Source organism: Chrysemys picta, chromosome 13 (genome assembly GCF_011386835.1).
Source record: "Chrysemys picta bellii isolate R12L10 chromosome 13, ASM1138683v2, whole genome shotgun sequence".
Taxonomy (NCBI): Eukaryota; Metazoa; Chordata; order Testudines; family Emydidae; genus Chrysemys; species Chrysemys picta.
The window spans coordinates 39222653-39247507 of NC_088803.1; the positions used below are offsets into that span (position 1 = coordinate 39222653).

A 24855-nucleotide genomic window follows, 5' to 3' on the forward strand; every position below is an offset into this window, starting at 1 on the left:
GCTTTCTTGCTGTTGGGATGGGATTATCCCCACCACATCATAGTCACCTCCTTATCTCCAACTCCTCCATGGAGGGAGATAGGGAGGTGTTTGTCTGGGTCCTAGGGCTAGGCCGGTACTTTGGAAAAGCAGAAATCTCCCTCACTGCTCTTTTTGTAGCCTTCAATGTCTGCGGAAAACTCTTGGCCTGCTAATATTTGCAGCCTGGTTGCAAAGACACAGATTAGTCTTTTAATCCCATCCAGATTTTATTAAAGTTGGTTTGGCCCATGCATTACGAAAGCAAGAGCTAATCCAATTTATAAAGCAAACCAACAGACTTTCTTTCCCCTTCCAGTCCTCCCATAGTTATTTTTATATCGGCAAACAGCATCTTGAAGTTTGTACACTTAGCAAATGCAAGAGACAGCAAACCTGTCAGGTACATGTTTCCTAGAGATAAGGCACAAATAGGGCCGTCTGTAACCATCCTCCTGACTACCCAAATATTTGGGGTGCAAGAAAATGGGACCCATCTGGATCTTAACTCCCCACTTTCATTTTTTGATTTGTTTTTCCAAAAGCTCATCAGTCAGTTTTCAGTTTACTAGAAAAGGAAATGAAAATTGTCCTATTTGAGTCCCAATATGTACAATCCTAAACTAAGGGTATGTCTACACTTGGAGCTCATAGACTCATAGACTTTAAGGTCAGAAGGGACCATTATGATCATCTGGTCTGACCCCCTGCATACTGCAGGCCACAAAACCATCCCTATCCTTTCCTTGACTCTGCTGATGAAGTCCCCAAATCCTGTGTCTTAGTGACTTCAATTGGCAGAGAACCCTCCTGCTAGAGATCCCTGCCCCATGCTGCGGAGGAAGGTGAAAAACCTCCAGGGCCTCAGCCAATCTACCCTGGAGGAAAATTCCTTCCCGACCCCAAATATAGCGATCAGTAAGACCCCGAGCATGTAGGCAAGAGTCTCCAGCCTGACCCTTGTTAGCCATTATACTGTTTACCTACCATTGCTTGGTATTCCTCAGCTAATATGTTTTACCATTAAACCATTCCCTCCATAAACTTGTCTAACTTAATCTTAAAACCAGACAGGTCCCTCGCCCCCACCGTTTCCCTCGGAAGGCCGTTCCAATATTTCACCCCTCTGACGGTCAGAAATTCCAGCTTGAGGAGACATACCTGTGCTAATGTAGCTGCAGCTGTGCTAATGGCGGGAGGGACTAGCTGCCCCAAGTGTATGCCCATCAGAGATGCTAGGTACATACTCAAGATGACCAGCCCTCAAGATGCTTGCATTGCCCCAGCTACGCTTTATTTTTAGTGCCCTAGCTCCATCAGAGCTAGCGTGAGTAAGCCTGCTCAAGCTGAGAATCACACCCCCAGCTTTAAGTATAGACATACCCTTAGGGGAGCACTGGGATATTGGTGTTACCCTTATCTTAGAGCTTAGCTGTGACACATCGGGCATTGTGAACATCGTCCACTGATTATGGACACTTGCTAGTTGTGGTACTTCTTCCCAGATAATGCCAGTGCACTTGATATTGTCTGTCACTGTCTTCTGACAATTCTTCCTTGGCCTTCCTGGCTTTCTCTTTTCTCCTTCAGGTTCCCATTTCAATGCTTGCTTAGCTTGTCTCCCATCTTCCATATGGTGTGTATGTCCCAACCATCTGAGGCTTCTTTCTTTGACGATATTTTCTAATGTTCTGCTCTTCCACTCCTTTACTCTTCCATTTGTTATTTTGTCTTTCCATGAACTGTGTAGTATCTTCCTCAACCATCTATGATGGGAAGCCTCCAGTCTCTTACTGTTAGCCACTGTCATTGGCCAAGTCTCCGCTCCATATAGTAGAATATTCAGTACTATCACAGAGTAGAATCTGACCTTTAATTTGGTGCGGAGACCTCTGTTTGACCAGATGTTGTTCATCCTTCCAAAAGTGGTGTTTGCTTTTCCTCCTAATCTCATCTGCATACCCTTATCACAACCACCTTCAAATGTCATCACACTTCCCAGACAGCTGAACTCTTCCACCTGTTTGGTTTCTTTTCCATCCACGTACACTTTGCATCTGTTATTCATTTTCCTACTTTCGTAATCCTGGTTTCCTCTGCATTGGCTTTCATCCCAATTGAAGAAGTGGAAAGAACAAGTGCCACGAGCCTGGAAAGATGGCACCACTGTGGCATTACCATCAAAACCTGGAGAGGTATTGTACTGCTATAAATCCTGGGCAAAGTATTGACTACCATTATGCTGAATAGAACGAAGAAGGGTGTGGATGAAATATTATTAAAAGAACAGGCTGGGATCTGTCCAGGTAGGTCATGGTGTGAACCGGTATTCACTCTTCGACAGATCGCTAAAAATGCTTTTGTTGGAATATTGGTAGCTGCTATGGGATGCCAGACAAGCGATCAACATAATAAGGAGTTTCTATGATGGGAGTAGATGTGCAATAAGATTGGATACAGGCCCGAGTGAGTGTTTGATATTGTGAATGGAGTTAGACAAGGGTGTCTGTTACCACCATACCTTTCTGCACTAGCAGCGGGCAACAAAAGGCATCGTGGATGGTGTAAAATGCGCTAGTGGAGATGAGGTAAACGACCTTGCCCTTGGCAATGACACTGCTTTACAGAGTGTGTGGAATAGGGTGATTGCCCTTACAGCAGAGGTAGAATGGGTAGCAGCAAAGACATTGGATTGGAAGGTGAGGTTTGCTTCAGATAAATCAATGCTTCCATCCTTGCCCATGGTTGATATTTGTGGTCCAGACCCCTAGCTGGTGTACAGCACAGCTCTGTTGCCATTATCATCAAAGCCCTGTTAGACCCTGAGCCTGCGAATATTTATCACATGCTTAACTTGAAGCATCTCAGTAGTTCCATTGACTTCAATGGCACTACTCATATGTTAAAATCTAAGAGCACGCATAGGTGGTGGCAGTATCGGAGCCTTGGGCTGGAGTCTTTGAGGCTGTTCTGCTGGGAAAGCACACACACAGAAGAGATCTTTGTCAGGCAGAACAATTTCTACAACAGGAAGGAAACAGATATTTATGTTGGATCCTCACTTGCTTTCCCTGCACTTGATGTACACTGATCTCCTCAACAGAGTTTGGCATTGTTGCTTCATCTGAGCTGTTCCTGCAGCCTGGCTTTGCTAATGAAAGGCCCAGCTCTGCTCTCGTGACACAGCATGCACTTTTCCTTGGTGTAACCTGAATGCAGTGCTTCCAGAGCACTCTGTGAAACAGTTTGCAGGGCTGCACTTGTTGTATATCTGCACTAGGGCAGAGGTTCTCAACCAGGGGTACGTGTACCCCTAGGGGTACGCAGAGGTCTTCCACAGGATACTTCAACTCATCTAGATACTTGCCTAGTTTTACAACAGGCTACATAGAAAGCACTAGCGAAGTAAGTACATACTAAAATTTCATACAGCCAATGACTTGTTTATACTGCTCTATATACTGTACACTGAAATGTAAGTACAATATTTATATTCCAATAGATTTATTTTATAATGATATGGTAGCAAGGAGAAAGAAAGCAATTTTTCAGTCCTAGTGAGCTGTGTCACTTTTGTATTTTTATGTCTGATTTTGTAAGCAAGTAGTTTTAAATGAGGTGAAACTTGGGGGTACACAGGACAAATCCGACTCACCCAGCCCCCTGCCCTGGCTGTTGCTTTTACACAACTGGCAGCGGTTCCTGCCCTGAAGCAGAAACAACCCTTCCCCTGACCCTGAAAAGATGCAGCTCCACCCAGTCACCTGTTCTCTGCCCGGTCCCCACCTCCAGGTGCCCCTTTTCCCTGGCACTGCGGGGCTGAGCTGGAGAAGAACCGGGGCCCGGGCTGCCCCGCCTTGCATCCTCTCCGAATACACAGGAAATATTGCAGGGGTGGAAACAGAGCTCAGCCCCTACAATATTTCTGTGGTGGGGATGCTAGCCACACTGCCCTGACCCCCCCAGCTCTGCCACCCCTGAGCTGAGCGGGATATCTACTATCAATGCCAAGAAGGGCTTAGCCATGAGTGACATGGCCCATACTCGACTGACTGACTCCATGCAGTGCGTGGCCCCTTTCCAACTTGCTTTTGAAGTGGGCAGGAATGGTTAGCAGATGCGTGTGTGTGTGATGTTTTATTGGTGAAAATCCTGCTAGCATTTCTCATTTGACATATTCTTGTGCTTCAGCGCCGTATTTGTATTGCAGGAGAGTAACCCTACTCCTAACCCATCGCCCTTCCAGAGCATCATGCCCCACAGGGTCTCAGAGGGCTTTTAAGATGGAGCCTCCCAACCCTGCTGTCAATGCTAACTTGTACACATGGGAAACATGAGGCCCAGAAAAGGTAAAAGACTGGTCTAGGGTCATATAGTGAGTCAATAGCAGCGCCAGGAATAGAACCCAGCACACTAGACGCTTAGAGCCAGGTATTAGCCTCAATACCAGATTCACATGGAAGTTACTTGTGTAGATATGTGGAGCAGCTCCCCCGGCAAAAGGATGTCAGCTATCGCACCAAAAAGGGGGCTACAATGAGATGGTAGGAAAACAAGTCCCACCAGAGTCTGATACAGTTATAAATTTATACTGGTATTAGCACAGCTCTGAGGGTCGGGATCCCATGATGCAGGGTGCCTAGGTCCCTGCTCCACTGAGCACCTAAATACCTTTAAGGCTCTGGGTCTTACAGCCTAAGAAGACAAGTGTCTAGGACGCATGCAGGAAGGGGAGCATCTCTGTTACTTGGGGAGACTGCTGCTGCCAACCAAGAAACATTTCAGATGGACTCACCCAAATGTAGCCCAAGTGGATTTGTTGTAAGGATCCGACTGTTCTAAAATGTTGTTAAAATACTTGTTAAAGAAAAGCCTGCCTCAAAGTGCTGGGAGAGATCCCGGGGTGGCCCCCAGGCGTTACGGTAATACAAATAAATAACAATGACTGGGTTTGGAAAGGAATGTTATGATTAGAAAGAAACAAATAATGGTCACGAGGACTGTTTTCCAAAGTGACTAGTGATGCCCTCAGTTTAGGGAACCCAACATGAGACCCCTGATTTGCGGAGACTCTGCACTTTCAGCAAATCAGCCCCCCTTATAGTGTCTTTTGCTGGGCACTCAAAATCACTAGCTACATCTGTAAGCTGGGGCCAAGACCCTTTATTTGAACTGCCCAGCTGGGGCTGGGAATGAAGTGCAATGCTTGTGTGGAAGGGAGGTTGCTTCTTCTTGCAAAGTCCCCAGTGTTTATTACTGGTTAAAATGAATTTGTCATCAATAACGGGTTAGTGTTACGTTGAGGTTTGGGCGTTACCATGAGCAAGGTTTCTGAAAATAGTCTCTGGCATTTGTCCAAGCTCCTGGTCCAGAACAAACTGTCTGCAGGAGGCGCTTCCAGCTTCTTACAAACCCTCAGTGTGAAATAGGAGAGTATCTCCTGCTCTTGCTTTTCTCTCCTCCACTTTCTCCTCCCTTCTCAGGCTCTATCTGCTCGCCCGCCACCCATCTCTCCAGCCCTAGCCCCTCACTGGCCCTGATGCACTGGATGCAGATGTATTTTATACGCCATGCTGCACATATTGACAAATAGATCTGGAGAGAGATTCAGCCTGTGTATATAAAATTAGCACCCTAGCAGGAGGCTACAAGAGGAAACCTGTTCTGAACTGCTGCAATGGGAAGCAGATGCATTCTGATTAAGCCCACATGGGAAGGGGAGGGCAGTCTTCAGAGCGTGGGTCTGTACAGGAACAGGAAGCATTGCTCTATGTTAGCGTGGTCCAGGGCCCACAGGACGCAGGGGCGTTTTGGCATTTGAATCCTTCAGCAGTGGCCTCAGGGAGGTGATTGTTACAATGAGGGGAGGGGCTGTTTGGAACTGGATTAGGTGCAGGTGGAGATTCAGGGTTTGTATTCAAGGTGGCTACAGTTTGGATCAGATTTAACACCCAAGTCTCTTGAGTGGGTGGAAATCTTGCATGATCAGCTGTTTTCAGCCAGACTTGAACTGGACAATAGTCCCCCCCCTTCAAAGTCCCAACCTGGACCCAAAACTGTAATGGGTTTGGAGCTGGGCTTTTCAATGTGACCCCCACCCCAACCCTGAAATGGGTTCAGATTGTAAATTCTGCTTTTGGCCCACCTCTAACTAAAGGAATGATCTGGCTAGTGTGCATGTACACCACTGCCCTCTGCTGGATGAAATCAGAATTACTGAAACTGTGTCATAGGCCCTGTACTGCTGAGAGTTAAAGATGATTCTCCTTTCATTCAAGTGAGAGGGACTTATGCCTTTGGAGCAGGAGAAGCTGAGGTCTCTCCCTGATGCCATCGTGAAATCCTACATGTTCATGACATTTGGTATGGTGGTGACTGTGAAGTTCTAGGTAAAAGTGGATTTTTTTACATACAAGTCCAACTGCATTGACAATAACAGCCCGTGGCTGGGGGAGTCGCACATTGCCACTGCTAGTGACCTTTCCTCATGTGTTTTGAATAGAGCAGATGAGGGGGTAGCATGTAAATACAGATCCAGTCTAGGCAGTGGGTTAGGAGTTGAGGGTAAATCAGCGTGAGGGCTTGGAGCACTTCTGTTTACTATGCCCCAATATACAAAATTACACCCTGCATGGCCAGAATGGGGAGAAAAGGAGAACCGTTTCCTTTGTATATCAGACATGGAATTCCCAGCATGATTACCATTTTTAACACACTCAGAAGTAAGCCCGTAACTTGCCAGCAGCCCAGTTTCTGCAAGATTTTCCCAGCCCTATGGCCCCAGGTCACTGAAACACTGTCTCTCTCCTCCTCCCATAAAAAGATATGCTGCTAGGTTTCAAAGAGCTGAGGCCAGTGACCCTGAGACAGGCCTCATTTGCTCTGTCATATTCAGAAGCGCTTATGGAATATGCAGGATTGTGGTCTGAAATCACCTTGTACAAAGTCCGGGGAGTTAAAAGCCCCCATCTGAACAGCATTGTAACCTGAGAGTGATTTCCTTGATAACATCTATGCAAACTGGGTAAGTTTACGAAGGTCAGGTCATCTGGGGGGCTCTCTTCCTCCTTTGTACACATATGCCAGTCACAGAACAACAATGCCAGCTAGGTGAGTAAAGATGTTTGTTCCTTGGTGCTGCTGACCTCATTTCTTCACATTTTCTTCCCTTTCCTGGTTTTTATTGGGGCGGGGGGAGTGAGGGGAGATGAGGCGTTTTGTGTGTGTGTGTGTGTCTCACTTATCTCCCACCCCCTCCATTTTCACGTTCAGTTTCTCCAGCTTCACAATAAGGACGACCATTTCTGTTTCTTCTCAAGACACTTTTCCACCCGCCCCCTCTGGCCCTGGTGGGAATTGTCAGCGTCAAGATAACAAGAAAGATGAATTGTTAGCACAGGATGTTGCATGAAGCCCTAGTTCTATTTCCAGGGCCAGGCAATTTTAATAAGTAATAATAAGGAGCGAGAACTCCAAAGGAAGTCACCTGGTACAACAGACAAGTCAGATTTATCAAGGCAGAGAGGAAATACTCCCCAGAAATGAATCTGGCATGAGTTCCTGCACACCAGTCCCACGATCCTGTCTGCCACCCCAGGCAACTCTTATCTGAAACAGTCCAGTGTTTAAAATAGACTGGAAAATAAATACTATTCCAGCCCGACTGATCCTCTAGAGCCTGCAGTTCATCCCAGCAGCATTTAGTTTTCTCTGGAGTGTTTCCGACATGTATTTCAAGGCCTTCCAACTCTCTTCTTCTCCTCTGCCTGTGACATTAATGAACCTTAAGGGATTCTTTTATGTGACTGTATTTTTAAGAGAGGGACAGAGGTTCCCAGCCCTTCTTGTCTTGGGTAGTTGGAGAGTTCTTTCGCAAGGCGTATTCCAAACAGAAATCGATCAAACGCCAGGTTGAAGTGTTGCTGCGGCAGCTCTGTTAGCTGTGAAGTTGTTTAATGTTCATTGTGCACAGCTGTGTCATCCTAATAGAGTATTTTATTGTTTTTCCAGTTGTACTTAAAACCGTCATTCATTATCCTGACCGGCCAGCGAGTGGCTCACGTTTAATCAATGACACAAGACAAATGCATGGTCAAAGTTTCCAGCGTCTTTACCACAACTGGAGCTGGCTCCAAGCCATCACAAACTGGCCTGGATATTTCATTCTAGGCTGCACTAGGCCCTGAGGATCCATTTGCCTGTATTATTCGGAGGGGTAAAAGGGAACTCAGTCCATCATTCTTAGAAGAACTGGTCTCCTGTGAACGTGCCGAATGTTTGCTACTGCTAACGGGTTCCACACAACCATTAATTCTGTGCCAAGAGGGTCTCAAAACTGTGGTTGTTCTTAAAATTGGGGCTGCAGGACAAGCCTAAAACAGGTGCCAAAACCAGCACTGGCATTGCACTGAACAGGGACTGGAGCTTTACCCCTGAGCAGCAACTCCAGGGTGCTGAGGATAATAGAGAATGCAGGACTGGCCTGGGAAGTGCTACCAGTGACATCAGTGCAACAGGGAATGTGCGGCTGACTCTGACCAGCAGAGGCTTCAGGCACTAGTGCTCCAAGCACGTGCCTGGGGCAGCAAGCCGTGGGGGGCGCCCTGCCGGTCCCTGCCAGGGCGGCAGTCAGGCAGCCTTCAGCGGCATGCCTGTGGGAGGTCCACCAGTCCCGTGGCTTTGGCAGCAATTTGGCGGCGGGTACGCCGAAGCCGCAGGACCAGCGGACCTCCCACAGGCATGCCGCCGAATCTGCGGGACCGGGGACCTCCCACCGCCATGCTGCCGAAGGCAGCCTGCCTGCCGTGCTTGGGGCGGCAAAAAAGCTACAGCCGCCCCTGACGCTGACCGTTGGTCCAGGTTGTTTCAGGCTAATAGAGAATGCAATGCCAGCCCTGTGCACTGGTTCTTGGAGCTTCAGGGTAACAGAGAATGCAGTGCTCGGTCTGGGCTGGGGGTCAGAGTAACAGAAAACACAGTGCGGGTCTGGGCAGCGGGTCCTGGGAAGTTCAGCTGTTTGGTTAACATTCATTATGTGCATTGATGTAAAGTGCATGAACACTTAAAACCATCTCCCTGCACACAGGGCCTGACTGCAATACCTACTGCAATGTCTGTTTCTCTGTCTAGTGCTCTCTGCCTGTTCCTGAAATTCCTTTTCAGCTGAGCTGCAGCCAATAAATTGATGGAGTTACTTGTTCAAAGGCGATATTTCCCATTCTTTGCCATCAGTCTCTATATCTCCCGCTGTCTTCCCAGCAGCATTCCCTGAAATGATGGCCTGTCACATAAATAATGTCACCCAGTCCCTGCTTTAAAGGGTCACTGTCAAGTTAACAACACTTTTAAAAGAACAAAATTCCTTTGCATGCCATGCATTACAAATGTCACCCCAGATTATTAAAATGGAAAGAACTTTAACCTGTCATTTACTGGCCTTTTACGCTGATAGAAAAGGGAACATGCTTCAATCATGTTAAATTGTTTGAATTAGCTTAAAATGATGAAAAAGCCATTTTAATGCGTGTTAGAATGAAGGCTTGGTCTCTATACTCGAACTGTTCCTGATTAACTCCATGTGTGGATGCTCTTATTCCAGAGTAAACATTTCCACATATGGAGTTATTCCAGAATAGCTACTGCACTTTAAATTCACACCCTACGCTAATCCAAATTAATTTTCAAGTGTAGACTAGCCCTAACATGTTTGAAACCAGGTTAGCTGGCCAGGGAAAGCCCCTAGACTGAGGGCTTGTCGACACTAGGAACTTATATTGGTATAGCTACATGTCTAGGGTTACCATATTCAAACATTTGAAAAAGAGAACACTCCACGGGGCCCCGGTCCTGCCCCCGGCCCTGCCCCAACTCCGCCCCTTCCCCGCCCCCATTCCAACCCCACCCCTTCTCCGCCCCCATTCCAACCCCTTCCCCAAAGTCCCTGCCCCAACTCTGCCCCCTCCTCTGAGCACCCCGCATTTCCCCCTCCTCCCTCCCGCTCTGATCTTGGTTGGGGGTTGCTAAGTGCTTCCCTGCTCCCCACTCACCCCACAGCCCCTGCAGCCTCTATGCCCCTGCCTGCCCTGCTCCTCCTCACCCTGCAGCCTCTGCACCCCCCGCCCCTGCAGCCTCTGCGCCCCCTGCTCCCCACTTGCCCTGCAGCCTCTGCGCCCCCTGCCTGCCCTGCCCCTGCAGCCTCTGCGCCCCCCGCCCCTGCAGCCTCTGCGCCCCCTGCTCCCCACTTGCCCTGCAGCCTCTGCGCCCCCTGCCTGCCCTGCCCCTGCAACCTCTGTGCCCCCTGCTCCCCACTCACCCTGCAGCCTCTGCGCCCCCTGCCTGCCCTGCCCCTGCAGCCTCTACACACACCCCCGCCACCTGCCCTGCTCCCCCTGCTCACCAGGCAGAGGGAGAACTGCGAGCTCCACATGGATTCAAACACTGCCGGGCTGCTCTGTGGGGGAGGAGGGAGTGGGGAAGGGGTAGGGACTCTGGCTGCTAGAGGCCCTAGTTGCTGCGAGCGGCTTTCAATCAGGCCAGGCGTCCAATCAGCCGCGCCGCACTCCGCATGAGGGGAAGGGGGAAATCCGGGACATTTCTTCTTGATTAGAAATCTCCCCCCGGACAGCCATTTAACACTGAAAAACCTGGACATGTCCGGGGAAACCCGGATGGATGGTAACCCTATACATGTCTCAGGGGTGACCTAACCCCCCCGTGTAGACAGTGCTAGGTTGACAGAAGAATTCTTCCATTGCCGAAGCTACCACCTCTCAGGGAGGTGGATTACATACACCAACAGGAGAACCCCTCCCATCAGCACAGGTAGTGTCTACACCGAAGCTCTACAGCAGGGCTGCTGCAATTTATTTTACCTTACGTTTGCCAAAAATTGTTTCGGGTTAAGGTAGGGTGTGACTGTAAAGCAGAGGAGTCAGACTGGAATAGCTCCATGTGTGGATGAGCCCCTAAAACAGGGCTTTTCATTTGGGTTAAGCTAACTCGATTGAACTAACATGACTGAAACACACGCCGATTTTGCCCAGCAGGACATTCTCTAAGGCAGGGGTCGGCAACCTTTCAGAAGTGGTGTGCCAAGTCTTCATTTATTCACTCTAATTTAAGGTTTCGCGTGCCAGTAATAACATTTTAATGTTTTTAGACGGTCTCTTTCTAGAAGTCTATACTATAGAACTAAACTATTGTTGTATGTAAAGTAAATAAGGTTTTTAAAATGTTTAAGAAGCTTCATTTAAAATTAAATTAAAATGCAGAACACCACCCCCACCCCGGGGCGGTGGCCAGGACCCGGGCAGTGTGAATGCCACTGAAAATCAGCTCGCGTGCCGCCTTTGGCATGTGTGCCATAGGTTGCCTACCCCTGCTCTAAGGTCTGGTCTACACATACTTTTTAAAGCGGTATAGCTATTTTAGGATGTGATTTTTTTATATTCTTTTTTACTGAAATAGCTATAGTGGTACAACTCCTAGTTAGATGCACTTAGGCTGGTAGAAAGGTGCCTTACAGTGGTATAATATTGTCTTCTATCTTATGGGAATAGTTATATGAATACAAAGCACCTGTATATCCAGACAACTGTGTCCAAGTTAGGGGAGTTGTATTGCTTTAACGGTACTGGTATAGTTATAGCGATATAACTTTTGTGGGTAGATAGGCTCCAACTTTTCCAGGTCCAGTGTTATTCACAACTTGCTAAGGCTTGGTCTTCCCAGCATAGCTATGTCAGGTAGGTGTGTGGGAAAAAAATCATACCACTAAGCAACTTCGCTATAGACACAGCAAAAGAAGCCCTTTTGCCAGTGTAACTTCTTTCACATGGGGAAATGGTTTAAGCTGCATCTCCAGTAGGGCCAGATCTACACTAATGATTTCTGCCGGCATAGCTATGTCAGTCGGGTGTGAAGAGGTGTGATCCCTGACTGACATAGCTGTGCCAGCAGAAGTCTCTAGTGTAGACGCAACTATACTGGCAAAGCAGTGTCGCTTTTACCAATATAGTTTGATTCATGTGAGGGGGGTGTTTTATGGCTTGGGCTACTCTTCAAATGTATACTGGCATGGCTCTGTTGGTCAGGGGTGTGACAAAACCACGCCCCATGGTGACATAGCTATGATGGCATAACCCCAGTGTAGATGCAGCTATGCCAATAGACAAGGGTTTGTCATTGTTTGGGGAGGTGGTGATCCGACACTGGCAGAAGAATGACAGGTTTCAGAGTAGCAGCCGTGTTAGTCAGTATCCGCAAAAAGAAGAACAGGAGTACTTGTGGCACCTTAGAGACTAACAAATTTATTAGAGCATAAGCTTTCGTGGACTACAGCCCACTTCTTCGGATGCAGGAGGAAGAATGCCTCCTGTTGGTGTATGCGGTGTCTACACTGGGGGCTATGCCAACATGACACCAACAACCTAGACTCTGTAGTGCAGACATAACCTATATCGATACAAAGTGCAGATTTGCTGATATAGCTGCCTCCATGCTAGGAGTGCTTTGCTGGTATATTATACCGGTATGCCTAGTGTAGACATGACCTCGCTATATTGGCAAAGCCCTATTGGTATAGACAAGGCCTAATGCTCACTTACTAATTCATTGTCAGTCCTATTACTAAAGGGGAGACATGTCAAAGGGATCAGTTACACGACATTTGTGAATGGCAACTAATTAGAGCCGTTGCCTTTCAGTGTTCACTTTGGAAAAGGACTGTTTTATCAGACAGGGAATTCTCTCCTGTTCTATGTAAGTCCTGACAGACCTTCTACAGTAGTTAAAAGGAGCAGCATTAAAGAAAAAGAACTTAAAAGCCCCAAAGTGAAGGTCCTGTAATTTATTTGCTCCCCCAATGAATGCTGGTTGCAAATCACTCTGTACAAAAATAACTCCTTTCTCCAACTTTTGATCTCTGATATTCCTGTATTTCCCTGGGGAAAATGTAAATCTATGAACTTATTACTAATGTTTCCTGTCCCTGACAGTGGAGCCAGTTGATATTTTACTTGAGAAGCTGGGGGGTGGAAGGGGGGGGAGAAGTGAGCATATGCTTAATGACTGCAGACTGTTTCCAATCTTAGTTTCACTTTTCAGATGCAGAGTTTCCATCTTACAATGGGGGGAGAGAGAGATTTTTAAATAAAACATGATTTAACTTTAGCCAAACTTCCTCCCAGTGTTTATGCTTTTGGCTCAGGGCTAGATCCATTTAAAACTGGCTTCTTTTGAAGCAGCCCCGTCTCATCACCACACACCAACACAATGGCTTGTAAATTGTCTGTTACACGTTTAAACTGTAAGTCTCTTGGCCTCTGTCCATTTCACTTTACTTCCCCTCCACCTCCTTCCAAAGTCAGACTTGCTGCCTGGCTAATGGCGATCCGATCCTACTCAGTCACTTGCGGAGAGAATAGCAAAGATTTACAGAGGAAAGGGCTGGATATGAGATTCTAAAATCACAGCGGAATAAATCAAAGTGGGTCAGAGTCTGCCACCCTTATTCACATTGAGTAACACTCCCCCCATAACTAGTCACATTGATTTTAATGGGGCGGTTTGCAATGCAAGCGTATGACAAGCATGGCAGAATCGAACAAAATCTCACTTACCCTTTGGAATACTGGGGGTGGGCACAATCATCTCTCTAGACTATATGCATCCAATATGAACCACAACCCCCTGGACATCCCTCTGCTGCTTCCCTCCACTATCCCTCCCAGCTGCTAAACCATCCTGCAGCTAGCTTGTTCTCCCCTGCACATCACTCTGTGCTGCTCCGACTGTCCTCTCCACAAGCCCTGGGCCATGACTCAATGTGCCCATTGACGGAACCCCTGCAGAAGGCGGTTGAGGGTGTGTGACAGAGGGCTGGGCAAGAACTGCTGAGCCAGCCCTCTGTCACACCAGCTCCAATTAAGGAAGGTAAATTGGAGCTGGTTAGAGAAGCCTGCACCTGACTCAGAAAGGGAAAACACCTGCCAGCCCAATTAGCCTGGGGCTGCATAAAAGCCTGAGAGAAAGGAGGAAGCCAGAGAGTGGTAGGAGAGTGGTAGCTCTTCCTCCCTGGCTGTGGGACTGAGAAGCCCCTAAGGCTAAAACCCCCAACTATATGTGATGAGAAGGTGGTGGGATTGTGCACTGTAAATAGACTGCACCAATGATTGCTGAGTCTGAAGGTCTCTTGAGTAGTTTTTGGAGCAGAGCAGAGGCAGGAGCAAAGGGGGCCCTGCTATGCCCTGTTATGGGGGGACATGGGAAATGCATGAAAAGAGCGTTTTAGAAGGGGGGGGCTATGTCAAGCGGGGAGTGGGTTGGTGCTAGTTGAGAATTTTTGCCAAAATATTTTTCCATTGAAAAATGCATACTTGTCAAAACCCAAACTTTCCGTGAGAGACGGCGGGAGCTGACAAATGTCTCAACTTGGAGGAAAAAAATCTGGTTTTCCAGTTCTAAATTCCTTTTGTTTAGAAATTTAAGTTAATTAAAGTAATTTCTTAGAAATTAAAATTGGTCAAAATTGAAATACTGTAACGTGTTTCAGTGGATCCAAACCAAGACTTTTTTCCAGATTTTTGGTTTGAAAATTATTCTGAGATTTTGACCTTTTGTCTTGATTGGGGATGAAACCTCACAAATTTTCACAGGCCAGAGAACCATTGCCTGCCCCGTTCTAGGTTGTGGATCACATTGTAGTGTAGCTTCTGGGTTCAATTCAATTGAATCTGGCTCATTGCAAAGGTTCCTTCTTCTGTTTCTCAGATTTCCAGTTCTCTATTGCGTCTCCCCATCCCCAAAGTTATCTTTTTAGAGATGGTCAGACCCAGAAGACCAGATACAAGCCCCCCTTGAACTTTATGGGCGTTTGGATCCAAATTTTACAGCTTGCGCCCATCTCTAGGGGTTTTGGGGTCTTCGGTTTCCTTTCCCTTTCCTTTGCTGCCTGTTTCTCTGTGTGATCTGCTGCCTGTATGTTCTCTCTATATACCCAGTTGCTCTTGTATCTTTATATCCCTGTCCACCCCACCACCACCCTATCTGCAGATCTAGAGCCATTCCGGCCAGTCTACTTGTTTTCCAGTGGATTGAAACTAACCAGACTGTGTCCTAGCCAAAGATCAGAATCTCATCCCTTTCCAGTCTCCCTTGCAGCCCTGGTCAGCCTCTTTCCCAGCTCTGACACAGATGATGATGATGTACAGGCAACTGATGTGGTAGAGCTGGGTGACTGCTGGAGCCCAGTTCACTTTCACTGGCCCCTTGGGTACAACAGTGCTGAGCTGGGGCAACAACACCACCTGGACTCTTGTTTCCAATAATGTATTATCTCACTCTTGTCCCCCACACTGCCCTGCCCTTGTGCTCTGCAGACATCTCTTGAGACAGGGTCACGTGGGGGCTTCTAGAGCCACCAATACAAGTGTGTGTGTGTGTGTGCACATGTGTGCGTCAAGTTGTCCTGCCCTAGCAACAGTAGCTTTCTCCCTATGGAGTGCAGGGACAGGCAGAATGCCTGGCTGGATTGGAAGGGAGGGGAGTGACCCGTAAGGGCAGGTTACACATACTTTCAGGAGGTGCAGCAATGCCTTCCCCCGCCCAGTACCTGATGGAGGGTTGGGGGTTGCCTGGCCATGCCATGTGTAGCTTTGCAGACATTTTCTCTGAGTCCTTCAAGTTTGTGCTCAAGGAGCCCAAACACCAGAGGGTGTGCAGGGGCCAATGCACTCATGCAGGGGCCCCCAGAGTGCAGCCCAAAGTGGGGGCCACATGCCCTGGGGCCCTGTGCAGCCAGCGTGGAAACTGTCCCCCACAAAGAAAGTCAGTTGTTGCTTTAGCTGAAGCCAATATCAATGAATAAAAAGAACTTTAATGGAGGCTAAATTGAGCTCCCCGCTCCCCACCCCGCCTGGCAAATTTCTGGCCGCCTCTGTCTGCGTCAGATAAATATCCCTGTGAAAACCGTAATGTTTAACATCCCCTCTTATTATCTTGCTGGCATCCACGGGCTCCTGTAGGGATTGAAGCCAGGCCTCAGCCACTTCTTTCACTTCATTCCTCGCCCACTAACTGCGTGTCAGCAGCACTTAAGAGCATTTTTGAAACACAGCCTGATCCAGGTCTTCGGAGAAGAGATCGCTCCAACTCGGATCTGTTCTTTGCCACTGGAGGGGTGAGGAGACAGGCCAGGTCCTCTCCTGCCCCTGGGAAAGCTGCAAGGCTTCAGCGGTAGGAACCTTCCATCCATTTGCAAAGCTGTTAAAGCAACATTAGTCTAAATGCCCTTTTTAGTCTGACAGGCTGATAATAACATGGTGTGTGAAGGCGGCTGGAGGAGAATGCGCTCAGGTTTCTTTTTGCTGCAGAAATGGTTTCTTTCAAGAGTCCCGGCAAGGAGCTCTTGGCACAGTAAATGTCATGATTTTTCATCTGAACTCCACGCTGACAGAAAACAGCCCTGCAGAGCCCGTGGGACATGCACTTGATTGCTGAGGTGTGGGAGAATTTGCACCAAAGGGGAAAGCGATGTTTATATACAAGAGAGAGCATTTCTTGCCCCACAGGCTGGGGGGGAGAATGGAGATCGGGCACTATCAACTGAGTAGGGTAGAGGCTGAGCAGAAGAGATGAGCAAACCAGTTTGGATGAAATGTTTCCCCCCCCACACACACACACACCAAAATTCAGTTCCATGGGGAGATAATATGGCCTAGTGGATAGTACACTGGAGCAGGACCCAGGAGACCTGCATTCTATTGCCAGCTCTACCACTGGACTGCTGGGTGACCTTGGACAAGTCACTTCACCACCCCGTGCCTTAGTTTCCCCATCTGCAAAATGAGGATACTGATACTGACCTCATTTGTAAAGCAGTTTGAAATCAAGGGACGAAACTGCTGTATAAGAACTAGGTAGTATTATTATCCACTCCCAAATCCTGACTGGGTCTTTTGGACAACCACAGAATAGCCTGCCCCTCAATAATCTATCCCAGATCTTATGCTGTGCCCAGTTTTGCTGGCACAGGACTTTGGGAGTTTAGTAGATGCTGTGCGGATGCCTGTGCAGCTCATAAGCACTCAGGAAAACTCCATTAGGGTTCTCTTGGCTTTGACACAAGTAGCTCCCAGCCCCCTGCATGTAAGTGGCACCCAGTCAAAACTAAACGTCATTGATTTTTTTTTACGAGGCCCAGCTCAAGTTTGGCTAGACATTTCCTCCCGCTAGCATTTACCATTGTTCATGCCTCCCTGAGCTTGCAGGGTCCACCTGGGGGGGGGGGGGGAGGGACAGGCCCCAAAACCCCATGCTGAGGCTGGCTGGGGCCGAAGGAAGGCGAGCTGGAAATCTCTCTGGAGACTGTGGCTTTTCAGCAGACTCCAGGGGTTCGGCTCGTTGGAATACGCAGCTGAATTTGGGAGTATTTATCTGAGTCCAATCAAAGCTGTGAATGGCTCCCCCCCCCACACACACACACACACATGACCCCCGCTGTCTGGAATCCTACCACAGGCCCTTCTCACAAACGTCCTACCGAGCCTTGCTTTTGACAGAAGGGTTTTGACTTCGTTGGCGGGAGGGGGCTGGAAAATCCCACTTTTTAAAAATGCCCCTCTATGAAAGGTGCGTGTATGAAACCCACAGTTTGTGTGCAGGGGATTCAGTCGCACAACCTGTCTGCCTTCAAAGGGCTGCTTGTGCCGCAGGGAGGGGACCACCAGCAGGATGGAGCTGCACCAGGTGAGGCTGTCTCCTCAGGCTTCGGACCCCCTACTGACACCATGTTCAGAGGAAATGTCTTTAACTAACCACACATTCCTTAACTTCGCCAGCTGACCTTCAGCTCACTCAGTTCAGGCTCCTAAACGCTGACTGCTGTTTCCCTGACGCAGCTCTGTCTGTGCTAGAGAAACTAGTGCGTAGCATAACGGTTGTTCACCAGGGGCTTGCCTGGATGCATTCTAACATGTTCATGGTTGGCCCATGTGGGTCAGATGAGAGTACAGGTTTATAACCCACTTTGGCCCCAATCCTGCAGGCTGAGCTGAACGGCTGGGATGCTAACGCAGCCCCATGTAACAATCATCAATACACTGGGCTGATTTGCTAGTGTAGATGGGGGCCATCTTGTTTGCAGTAAAGCCTTGGGGTTTTGTTTTCTTTCCCACACCATCAGATAATGAAACCGGTCACACTGCAGCACCCATGCTCTGGGTCTTTCCAGGGGCGCTGGAACAATTTGTAGAGTGGGGGTGCTGAGAGCCATTGAAACAAATTGTAAGCCCTGTATATGATGGAAACCATTTCAAGCCAGAGGGTGTGGCAGCACTCCTAGTGCCAGCACGTATGCTAGAAACCAAGAATTACAGACACACGTGAAAATTTTGCAGATCCAAGTTACTTGGAGCAATCAAGCAAGGGCTAGGTCCCATTTTATCAGCGCCTCCAACATTCGGGGGCGGGGGTGGGGAGGTTGAGAGAAAGTTAAGCAAACGATTTTGAAGGACAATAAAATGGTCTTTTAGAGGTAAAGGAGTAACTCTTCAGGACCAGATTTTCTCAAAAGTTCTGTGGGCAAATTGACATGCAATTGCTGCAAGAATGGCTGGTCTGGGGAGAAGCTGTCATTGTGGTGGAAGGAAGGTGGGGGTGTCTGCAGAGATCAAAGTCAGGATTCTGGACTGCATGGGGCAGAAAAGAATGTGGTGGACTTTCCTAGGGTACAGCAGGCTCGCATTACTGGGCTATAGAATGTTGCAATCAAAATAGATAGATACAAGTGCTCCGTGCCTTACTAAGAAGCATAACACAGCTAGTTAGGTGCCAGTTATGTGCCCCATTACCTGATTTCCATGTGCTGTAGCAGTGATTGTGAGTCTAAATTTAGGCAAGCATTTTGCACAGGTATTTTCATGCCTAATGGTTTTGCAAATCTGACCTAAGTGCGCATCAGCAGTAGGGTCAGATATAAGTGCCCCCTGTGTCATTGTACAATCTGTAACTGCGATGGAATGGAAAACTGCTTGTGTGCGCCAACTTGACTTCACTGTCCGTATCATTCACAGCCAGGACACGTAGAACCGAATGACTGAAAATGGATTGTGCAGAAGCAAAATTACACTTGAGGGCAGAATATAATAAAAACTGCTGCAAAACTGCCTTTACTTTGTTACACGGCTTGGCCCTCGCTCCCTGAAGCAGGATTCCAGGGGACCAATGAGGTTTCAGTTCTTCATCATTAAAGGCAGCACAAGATTTTTCTCTACTCAAGTAACATTTTTTTATCAAGGTTGCTGTCTAATATTAATGTACACAACTTCCTAGCCCTTTTAGAATTGCTGTAAAACTGCTTACAATTAACATCCAGCCATAAAAGGAGTTTAACATAAGAACATAAGTACGGCCGTACCGGGTCAGACCAAAGGTCCATCTAGCCCAGTATCCTGTCTACCGACAGTGGCCAATGCCAGGTGCCCCAGAGGGAGTGGACCAACAGGCAATGATCAAGTGATCTCTCTCCTGCCATTCATCTCCATCCTCTGACAAACAGAGGCTAGGAACACCATTCCTTACCCATCCTGGCTAATAGCCATTAATGGACTTAACCACCATGAATTTATCCAGTTCTCTTTTAAATGCTGTTATAGTCCTAACCTTCACAACCTCCTCAGGTAAGGAGTTCCACAAGTTGACTGTGCGCTGCGTGAAGAACTTCCTTGTATTTGTTTTAAACCTGCTGCCTATTAATTTCATTTGGTGACCCCTAGTTCTTGTATTATGGGAATAAGTAAATAACTTTTCCTTATCCACATCACTCATGATTTTATATACCTCTATCATATCCCCCCCCTTAGTCTCCTCTTTTCCAAGTTGAAGAGTCCTAGCCTCTTTAATCTCTCCTCATATGGGACCCATTCCAAACCCCTAATCATTTTAGTTGCCCTTTTCTGAACCTTTTCTAGTGCCAGTATATCTTTTTTGAGATGAGGAGACCACATCTGTATGCAGTATTCGAGATGAGGGCGTACCATCGATTTATATAAGGGCAATAATATATTCTCAGTCTTATTCTCTATCCCCTTTTTAATTATCCCTAACATCCTGTTTGCTTTTTTGACCGCCTCTGCACACTGCGCGGACATCTTCAGAGAACTATCCATGATGACTCCAAGATCTTTTTCCTGACTTGTTGTAGCTAAATTGTATGGATAGTTGGGGTTATTTTTTCCAATGTGCATTACTTTACATTTATCCACATTAAATTTCATTTGCCATTTTGTTGCCCAATCACTTAGTTTTGTGAGATCTTTTTGAAGTTCTTCACAGTCTGCTTTGGTCTTAACTATCTTTAGCAGTTTAGTATCATCTGCAAACTTTGCCACCTCTCTGTTTACCCCTTTCTCCAGATCATTTATAAATAAGTTTTATAGGATTGGTCCGAGGACTGACCCTTGGGGAACACCACTAGTTACCCCTCTCCATTCTGAGAATTTACCATTAATACCTACCCTTTGTTCCTGGTCTTTTAACCAGTTCTCAATCCATGAAAGGACCTTCCCTTTTATGCCTTGACAACTTAATTTACGTAAGAGCCTTCGATGAGGGAGCTTGTCAAAGGCTTTCTGGAAATCTAAGTACACTATGTCCACTGGATTCCCCCTTGTCCACATGTTTGTTGACCTCTTCAAAGAACTCTAATAGATTAGTAAGACACAATTTCCCTTTACAAAAACCATGTTGACTATTGCTCAACAGTTTATGTTTTTCTATGTGTCTGACAATTTTATTCTTAACTATTGTTTCGACTAATTTTCCCGGTACCGATGTTAGACTTACCGGTCTGTAATTGCCGGGATCACCTCTAGAGCCCTTTTTAAATATTGGCGTTACGTTAGCTAACTTCCAGTCATTGGGTACAGAAGCCGATTTAAAGGACAGGTTACAAACCTTAGTTAATAGTTCCACAACTTCACATTTGAGTTCTTTCAGAACTCTTGGGTGAATGCCATCTTGTCCCGGTGACTTGTTAATGTTAAGTTTATCAATTAATTCCAAAACCTCCTCTGGTGACACTTCAATCTGTGACAGTTCCTCAGATTTGTCACCTACAAAAGCCGGCTCAGGTTTGGGAATCTCCCTAACATCCTCAGCCGTGAAGACTGAAGCAAAGAATCCATTTAGTTTCTCCACAATGACTTTATCGTCTTTAAGCGCTCCTTTTGTATCTCGATCATCAAGGGGCCCCACTGGTTGTTTAGCAGGCTTCCTAAAGTGTCTTTTTGCAATTTGACACTCCTGAATAAGCCAAATCACTGGCAGCTTCTCTTCCAGCATCTGCCCTGCTTTCTACTAAACTATTGTTTCTGCAACCAATATTTCATTGCTTCACTGACTGGAGCAGAACATCCAGAATCAAATGCTAATGACAGCCGTTCCTTTAACCAATAACAAAATCATAGATCCAGCATTAAACTTCACCAGTTCTTTGCAGATTCATAGGCAGGATGCAGAGGTGAAAGTAAGCCGGTACGGCGTACTGGTAAGAGCCGGTACACAGCCGACCGTACTGGTAGGGGGCAGCTTCCCTAGGTGGGCACTTTAAAAGGGCACTAGGCTCCCTGGACCCTTTAAATCACTGCCAGAGCCCTGGGGCTCCCGGCTGCCGCCACCACTATAGCTCCCATGGGACTCAAGCAGTGATTTAAAGGTCCTGGGGCTCCCGGCCACCGCCACTGCTACAGCTCCCATGGGACTCCAGCGGTGATTTAAAGGTCCAGAGGCTCCCGGCCGCCGCTACTGCAGCTGGGGCCCTGGACCCTTTTAATCACCGCCAGAGCCCTGCTGCTGGAGCCCTGGGGTAGTGGCGGTGGTGAGAGCCCTGGGGCTCCGGCAGCGATTTAAAGGGCCCTAGGCTCCCAGCAGCCGGAGCCCTGGGCCCTGTAAATCACCACCAGAGCCCTGGGGCTCCCAGCCACCGCTGCACCTACTGCTACCATGGGGCTTTGGTGGTGATTTAAAGGGCCTGGGGCTCCCGGCCGGCGCTACCGAAGCTGAAGCCCCGGGCCCTTTAAATTGCTGCCAGAGCCCCGGGGTAGCAGCAGCGATTTAAAGGTCATGGGGATTTAAAGGGCCCGCCCCCTCTGCCTGAGGCCCCGCCCCTTCTGCCTGAGGCCCCGCCCCTTCTGCCTGAGGGACACCCCCTCCCCTGCCTTTTCAGGACCCCGGCCCTGCGTACCGGTAAGTCCCTTAAGTTACTTTCACCCCTGGCAGGATGTGACCCTGGTGATGTGACCATGCAGGGCAGTAAGGGAACATTAGCTAGTATAGGGCGACCCCTACCTCCTCTATGGCAGCTACCCATACACAGGTAGCAGCTGAGGGACAGAGCCGCCTCAGTGAGGCCGCCACTCCCCCTCCAGATGGCTAGTGCCATGTCTCTGCTTCCCTACGCTCCAGCCGGCACAACTGAGAGGTACAGAGAAGCAAGGACTGTTCAGTGGTTAGGGCACTAGCCTGGAACTCAGGAGACCTGGGTTCGAGTTCCTGTTCTCTCACAGCCTCACTGTGTAACCTCGGAAAAGTCACTTGGGGCTGGTCTAGGTGGGGTGAGTTAGCGCGTGGCAAGCGGGACTGTAAATCTACAGCACACAAAGTTGCTTAGTGCACATTGAGTGAGCAGGTCAACACGCCCTATGGAACTTCTAGGTCCACATGACCAGTTAGTGTGTGGCAGACTAGTGTGCTGTCGATTACATCCCAGTTCATTGGGCACTAATTCGCTGTATAGAAAAGACCCTAGTCTCAGCGCCTTAATGGGTGGAGTGAGGCTAAATACATTAAAGACTGAGTGTTTGGGGCCATGTAATTACATAAGTTAGAAAAGAGGAAGCAGCCTCTGGAAGGCCAGGCGGTAATCCAAGGGCTCTCCAAAAAAACAATCAGGTTCCTAGGCTGCTCTTGGGGCTGGAACTAAATGCTGCCCCTTGCTTGAGGTGAACCCATTGTAAATATGTAAAGCCCCATATAGTCAAATCCATCCTCTAAGTTGCAGAACTGGTGCCACAGAGATTTCACGTGATCATTCCTATTCTCATCTCTTCTCACTAAACACAACTATTTCAGAGCTTCTGCACAAGCCTGCTGCATAGTTGGAAGTACAGGCAGACAGTGTGTGGTCTGTGTTCTGGGACTTAATTAAACATGCCTGGCACCTAGGTACTCTGGTAGTAGGTGGTCTGAAAAGATCTATGTAAGTTGATAGATTAACTAAACAGGAAGCAGCATGGGCCCATGGTGTGGGCACAGGATTGGCAGTTAAAGTAGGTGCGTTCTAGTCCTAGCTCTGTTGATATGTTCTGAGAGCTTGGGCAATTCACTGAACCGTTTGCAACAAATGCAAACACTGCAGAAAATGGCCACGATTACTCTGCAAACAGCATACACCAGGCACTGGGGTTAGAACCTTGGACCTTCAGCTCCAAACACTCATGGTTCTTCCTACACATAAATCCAAAACTTTTCCAGTCCCAGGTGTAGCCTTACAGGCTGTCCCTGACCTAACGGGTTGAATGAGAGCACTGTGGTATTATAAGGCAATGGAGGGGCAGCAAGAACACCTGGAAGAAGCTATGGAGGAGAGCCCTCCCATTTGGTCTCTGACTTGTGTGCTTCCTCTCTTTCTTCTTCAGCCTTCGCTGGTCAGTTATGAGGTTCAACTGGAAGAGGTGGTGATGCAGCCATTGTTCCCATTCATTTCTGACATTTGAGCCCGCCAGACGCATTACATCTGGAGCAACAAAGGCTGGAGGCAGAAAAAATAACACTGTGGGTGAGACAGCTCTCTGTCTTGGATGATCGATGCAGGAACAACAGAGCTTGACTGTTTGATGGCCTCTGACTCACCCGTACTGATGTGTCCTATACGGGGCAGGCATTCCTTGGGCTGGTGCAGGTCACTGAAAAACATGTGGTAAGAGGCTGCAGTCCATCACCTAGGTCAGAGAGGGGAACAAACACAGACTCTCTGTGCTGTGCTGCCAATCAAGAGAGAGGTAAGGGAATCATTGTCTACTGATGCCTTGTCTCAGGAGACCTCCATACCCGCTATTTAGTCTTAATCACCTTTAAAATGAGGCTGTAGAAGACCATGGTGCTAAATAAATGGGACATTTTCCACAAATGAGGTATATACTTATATTTATATATGTCCTGGCAAAACTCTGCTTGTATGTTCTGTCCATTTACATGTCTCCTTTCTCCTTTGCCTCCAGGTTGGATTCATATCATAGCATGCTGGATTTCGTGAGTAACACAAGTTCTTCAGACATTAAAGGAAACAAGATCTGTAGTCACTTCAGGAGGACGCAAGAAATGCTTCATTGTTTGCTTTTTGTTTTTTGTTTTTTTTTTAAATCTCTTTTATAGGTAGAAATGGGTCTGAGCAAACCCCCCTGGATTTGAAGACTCTTGTTCCTTGGAGTATTTGAATTCCAGATCCAGATGCAAGTTTTTTGTGGCTCATACCCATTGATCATTTTCTTAACATCTGCTGCATCTTTAATATGTATAATCAAACATGTCCTAAAACATCACCATGGCTTAGGGGGACACCAGAGAGAAATGTACCTTCTTGAAAGGAATATTTTACTGTGTTATGGGGGCAGAAATAAGACAAACCAGCCTTCTCAAAAACAGGCAGAAGCAAAATATCTAATCTATCTAATCTATCTATCAGTTGCATCCATCACTGTAATATCTGTCATCTAACTTTATGCTCAGTCATCAGCAATCTGGTGAAAGCATGCAGTGTAGCGCCAGTCCCCCACATTCAAG

The 24855-nt window shown here is 47.6% G+C and overlaps 1 protein-coding gene and 1 long non-coding RNA gene across 2 annotated transcripts in view; one reads left to right on the forward strand and one right to left on the reverse strand.

Annotated features, from left to right (window-relative positions):
• Positions 1–24855, reverse strand: part of LOC135975344 (uncharacterized) — a 54867-nt gene that overhangs the window by 8773 nt on the left and 21239 nt on the right. The window lies entirely within an intron of this gene.
• On the forward strand, positions 2988–24350 carry LOC101931075 (uncharacterized). The gene is made up of 3 exons (XR_006176394.2): positions 2988–3423; positions 23712–24206; positions 24294–24350. It is a non-coding gene; the product is annotated as an uncharacterized LOC101931075 (long non-coding RNA).